This window comes from Lepus europaeus, chromosome 3 (genome assembly GCF_033115175.1).
Source record: "Lepus europaeus isolate LE1 chromosome 3, mLepTim1.pri, whole genome shotgun sequence".
Lineage (NCBI taxonomy): Eukaryota > Metazoa > Chordata > Mammalia > Lagomorpha > Leporidae > Lepus > Lepus europaeus.
The window spans coordinates 167,186,063-167,192,105 of NC_084829.1; positions in this window are offsets into that span (position 1 = coordinate 167,186,063).

A 6,043-nucleotide genomic window follows, 5' to 3' on the forward strand; every position below is an offset into this window, starting at 1 on the left:
TGCTCAGGGTGCTGTGTGCTGTCCAGGTGTGACTGCTCAGTGTGCAGGGTGCTGTGTGCTGTCCAGGTGTGACTGCTCAGTGTGCAGGGTGCTGTGTGCTGTCCAGGTGTGACTGCTCAGGGTGCAGGGTGCTGTGTGCTGTCCAGGTGTGACTGTGCTCAGGGTGCTGTGTGCTGTCCAGGTGTGACTGCTCAGTGTGCAGGGTGCTGTGTGCTGTCCAGGTGTGACTGTGCTCAGGGTGCTGTGTGCTGTCCAGGTGTGACCGTGCTCAGTGTGCAGGGTGCTGTGTGCTGTCCAGGTGTGACTGCTCAGTGTGCTGTGTGCTGTCCAGGTGTGACTGCTCAGGGTGGAGGGTGCTGTGTGCTGTCCAGGTGTGACTGCTCAGGGTGGAGGGTGCTGTGTGCTGTCCAGGTGTGACTGCTCAGTGTGCAGGGTGCTGTGTGCTGTCCAGGTGTGACTGCTCAGGGTGCTGTGTGCTGTCCAGGTGTGACTGTGCTCAGGGTGCTGTGTGCTGTCCAGGTGTGACTGCTCAGGGTGCAGGGTGCTGTGTGCTGTCCAGGTGTGACCGTGCTCAGTGTGCAGGGTGCTGTGTGCTGTCCAGGTGTGACTGCTCAGTGTGCTGTGTGCTGTCCAGGTGTGACTGCTCAGGGTGGAGGGTGCTGTGTGCTGTCCAGGTGTGACTGCTCAGGGTGCAGGGTGCTGTGTGCTGTCCAGGTGTGACTGCTCAGTGTGCAGGGTGCTGTGTGCTGTCCAGGTGTGACTGTGCTCAGGGTGCTGTGTGCTGTCCAGGTGTGACTGTGCTCAGTGTGCAGGGTGCTGTGTGCTGTCCAGGTGTGACTGCTCAGGGTGCAGGGTGCTGTGTGCTGTCCAGGTGTGACTGCTCAGTGTGCTGTGTGCTGTCCAGGTGTGACTGCTCAGGGTGCTGTGTGCTGTCCAGGTGTGACTGCTCAGGGTGCTGTGTGCTGTCCAGGTGTGACCGTGCTCAGTGTGCAGGGTGCTGTGTGCTGTCCAGGTGTGACTGCTCAGTGTGCTGTGTGCTGTCCAGGTGTGACTGCTCAGGGTGGAGGGTGCTGTGTGCTGTCCAGGTGTGACTGCTCAGTGTGCAGGGTGCTGTGTGCTGTCCAGGTGTGACTGCTCAGTGTGCAGGGTGCTGTGTGCTGTCCAGGTGTGACTGTGCTCAGGGTGCTGTGAGCTGTCCAGGTGTGACTGTGCTCAGTGTGCAGGGTGCTGTGTGCTGTCCAGGTGTGACTGCTCAGGGTGCAGGGTGCTGTGTGCTGTCCAGGTGTGACTGTGCTCAGTGTGCTGTGTGCTGTCCAGGTGTGACTGCTCAGGGTGCTGTGTGCTGTCCAGGTGTGACTGTGCTCAGTGTGCAGGGTGCTGTGTGCTGTCCAGGTGTGACTGTGCTCAGTGTGCTGTGTGCTGTCCAGGTGTGACTGCTCAGGGTGCTGTGTGCTGTCCAGGTGTGACTGTGCTCAGTGTGCAGGGTGCTGTGTGCTGTCCAGGTGTGACTGCTCAGTGTGCTGGGTGCTGTGTGCTGTCCAGGTGTGACTGAGCCCAGGGTGGCCCAGGCTGAGTTGTGGTCGAGCCCAGGGTGGGCCTGGTTGAGCGGGGGTGGGGGAGCCCAGGGTGGCCCAGGCTGAGTTGTGGTCGAGCCCAGGGTGGGCCTGGCTGAGCTGGGTGGGGGAGCCCAGGGTGGGCCTGGCTGAGCTGTGGGGGAGCCCAGGGTGGGCCTGGCTGAGCTGGGTGGGGGAGCCCAGGGTGGGCCTGGCTGAGCTGGGTGGGGGAGCCCAGGGTGGGCCTGGCTGAGCGGCGGTGGGGGAGCCCAGGGTGGGCCTGGCTGAGCAGGGGTGGGGGAGCCCTGGGTTGCCCAGGCTGAGCTGGGTGGGGGAGCCCCGGGTGGGCCTGGCTGAGCTGTGGGGAGCCCGAGGAGGAGGCGGGGGGCACAGCGTCCCACACTGGACTTTAGGGGCTGATTCCAATGGAAAAGTGAGTGCAGCCGACTGACTGGATGTAAACTTTTGAAATAAAATTCAAAAACTGAAGCTCGAGGAATTTCTTGCTTTTTATTTTCGTTGTATTTGAAAGGCTGAGAGAGGGAGGGAGAGTCCAGGTGGCTCGGCCACGTCCCCGCCACGCCCCCTGCCTCTGCCCCGCCTCCACCCACCTTCTCCCCGCCCCACTTCCACCCTGCCCGCCTGCCTCAGCCCTGGCTCTGCCCCGCCTGTGCCCCATCTCCACTCCGCCCTGCCCCCACCCACCTTCTCCCTGTCTGCCCCCTCCTGCCTCCGTCCGCCCTTGGTGTGTTTCTGTCCGTGTGCAGGGCGTTTAAGTAAGATTAACTCACAGACGCCAGCAGCAGCGACCAGTGAAGATGTCCACTCAGCCCGTCTCCTCTCAAGTCCCCAGGTGGTGGGGCGGCTTCGCTGCGCTGTTTCTACTTGTTTGAAAAAGAGGAAAGCGAATAAAGGATCGGCAAGGGCTGGTAACAATGTTTGCACGTCCGTCCCGGGAGAGACGCTCAGCCTCTCTGGTCTTCCCAAGACAGTAACTCGAGGACACGGAGGGCACTGGCGTCCACCTGAAGAGCAGAGCAGTCGAGGCGCTGCCGGCTCACGTGGTCAGGTGGGGATGGAGGGTGGAGAGCAGAGGGGGTCCTGAGGCCCAGGCCGGGGCGGGGGGGGCGTGGCAAAGGCTGCTGGGCTTGTGCTTGGCCGCGGTCTGGTTTCCCAGGCTGCCGTGTGCTGTCTGTCCCCTGGGCGTCAGTACCACTGCCATGGGGTTCATGAGAGCCACACACACCCCTCTCTCCCCTCCTGGGTGCTCGCCTTCCTCGGTGTGCTGACCTGGAAGCTCCCTGGGAAACCTCGCCTGTCTCCTGACGCTCAGCTTCAGGCTGGGTACGTCCAGCAGGCTGCCCTGGCCCAGTTCCGAGGGTGTCAGAGTGCACGTGGCATACCCGCTTTGCATGTGTGTGTGCACATGTATGTACACGGCACGTGCAGTTTGCCATGTGTGCACACATAAGCACATGGCATATGTACTTCGCACACGCGCACACAGAATATGCACTTTGCATGGCGTACACATGCATGCACACAGAATATGCACTTTGCATGGCGTACACATGCATGCACACAGAATACACACTTTGCATGTATGTGCATGTACATGTACACAGAATATGCACTTTGCGTGTGTGTGCACATGTAGGAGAGCATTGAGCAGGCTGCCTCTGCTCCCCAGTGCAGTTCTCAGACGCCAGCTGATGAAGGTCTGTGGGCTGCTCGGGGTGTGTGTGTGCCAGAGAGAGCCGCAGCCGGGTCCTGGAAGTGTGGGAAGTCCCTCGGTGACCCCGAGCACGGCCGGGGCCGCGGCACCGGCTCCTGGAGCCCTCATGGTTTTCCGCGGGCCCTCCTGTGACCCCTACTCGCCTGTCCTGGCAGCTCGCGTGTGGTGTTCCACGGCTGGGCTCAGGAAAGCAGGAATCCAGGCCACGTGGGGACGCAGCCTGAGGGGGCCTCGCAGCGACCAGCTCAGCCGGCTGAATGTTCCGCTGTGGTTTGCCGGCTGTGGTCAGCTGCAGTGTGGGTGCTGTTATGTCACACACAGCACCTCCTCCAGATACGTGCCAACCCCTCCCCTGGGCGACGTGGGATGGCGTGCTCTCGGTGGCTAGCTTTCCAAAGATTTGGGAACCTTAATACTGACAACATATTTACAATGTAAGTCCATTAATCAGTACTCTCTTTGTATTCTTTTAAAGGTTTATTATTTGAAAGGCAGAGTTTGGGGAAGTGGGGGTGGGAGGATAGAGAGAGGGAGGGAGAGAGGGAGAGAGGGAGAGAGGGATGATGTCTTCGGATTGAGTGGACCCCCCCAGCTCTGCTCACCTGCAGGCAATGGACATGATGTAAACAACGCCTGCAGCCCAGCTCTGTCTCTCGCCTGCTGTGTGCACAGAGCCTGCAGCCCAGCCCTGAGTCTCCTGTAGGCAGAGCCCGCAGAGCAACAGTGGCCCTCCCACGTGGAGATGCTGGTGGCCACCAAGCGCCACCCCAGCGGCACAGACAGACCTCCAGGTGCTGAGCACCCAGACACCACTGTGCACAAACAAGTCTGGGGTGTTCTGAAACACCGGCAGGTGGGAGGTGCCCAGATGACACCTTTTCCTTTCTAGAACATTCAAAGCGCTTGTTACTTGACAGCCTACTTTTAAAGTGATTTTTAGGAATGGCTTTTCTAGGAACCAATGCCAGATAAATTGGGTTCGGACCCGTGGGCTTGGAGCCTGGTTCTATCTAAAGTGGGCAGAGCAGCACTGCTCCCAGCAGCCAGTCAGGATCCCCTTGCGATGTTTCCGGCTGGGAGAGGACTGCAGGCTCCTGCAGACGCGTTCCCATAGCAACTGCAGCGGACGCTTGCTTCTCCCTGGGATCGGTCGCTACACAAGACCCCCCGTGGAGTTTGGTGGGTGGGTGGTGCCGCCAGCATCCCCTGCTGGAGCATCTGGTTTCAAATCCCGATTCCGTTTCTGACTCCAGCTTCTTGCTAATGTGCACCCTGCAAGGCAGTGGTAATGACTTAGGTAGCAGGGTCCCTGTCGCCTGACGGGAGACCTGGAACGGGTTCTGGGCTCCTGACTTTGGCCATGCCCAGGCCTGGCTGCTTGCCAGGTGCTGGGGCGTGAACTAGCTGAGGGAAGACCTCTCTCCCTCTCTCCCCCTCCCTCCCCGCCTCTGCCTTCAGAACAAGACCACTGCAAGTCTGCGTTTCTTAAGATCTCCTTGAAGCACGGAGGCCCCGGCAGTGACGGCAGGTGCACAGTGTGTTTCGGCACCAGCTAGGGCCCCGACTGCACTTTTCCTGCAGTTGGGGGCCGGAGCCCGGGGTGCTGAGCACTCTGGGATGGGGACGGTTACTCCTGCTGCCGAAGAGGGCGGGCGAGTGAGAAATGCGTGTAGGAGACAAGCAGATGTGACTCCTTGGCGCACGCGCTGAACAGACAGGTAAATCACGAACAGGGGCCGGAGCTTGGCTTGGAGCATTTACCCGCGTGCTGGGCATGCGCTGTCCGGGCCCTGCCGCGCTTCGGCTCTGTCTCAGGAACTTGGGGATCCCTCGGTGCTCCAGTGGCCCGAGTTTCAGATCCTCGAGCTGACGTCCTTCCTGTGAGCTCGCCTCACTGCCCCTGTCAGTGCAGGCTCTCTGGCGAGAGATCCGGGAGCGCCAGTCCCTCCAAAGCTCTCGGCTCCCAGGCCGGCTCCTGGTCTGGATTGCAGGGCCCCGGCGTGGCCCAGCAGCGTGGGGTCACTGGAGCCAGGAGCCACGCAGGCCCCGCCAGGGCTCTCGGGGCAGCACCAGCCCAGCCTCAAGATTCGGGCGACTGCAGACGCATGGGCGCCGGGCAGGGAGGGAGGCGCGGCACCGGCAGCTGGACGCTGCACTGTGAGGACCGGCTTGAGGGCCCCGGCTCTCAGAGTCTCCCACATTGGCCCCCAGGGACCACTGCAGGGCCTCCCGAGGGAACAGATCCCACCCACGACTCCCTTCTGGCACTGCCCTCATCCCGGGGCTGGGTGTGCCGTGGCATCTCTGGCCCTGGCTGACCTGCCTCAGCCTTTCTCTGCGTGGTGGGAGGTACAGCCGGAGCCAGAGGCCACCTGCTCCTGCCCGGCCGGGCCCGGCCACCCTGGGGAGTCCCCGGCCCCCGCGGGCCTGCCGGGGTTTTGGTTTGTGTCTGATCTGCCTGTCTGTGTTCTCGGCCTGTGACTTCCGTTGCTTTTTCTCCTCTTCCTGCACCTGACAGCCAGCCCCCACCCCCGCCACGGCCAGCCTGCGCTCTTGGTCACCAGCCGGCCCCCAGGCCCTGCCCAGCTCTGCAGCCTGCTTTTGCCGCCCTCTAAAGGGACCTGGACCCTTCTCAGAACACGGCCTTCTGATGTGAAGGGTGTGGGTTTATATTTGCCTGGGTCCAGGAACACACACGTGCTCTGTGCTAAATACAAGCGTGGACCCCACTTCCTCTCTGCTTGGAAAGCCACGG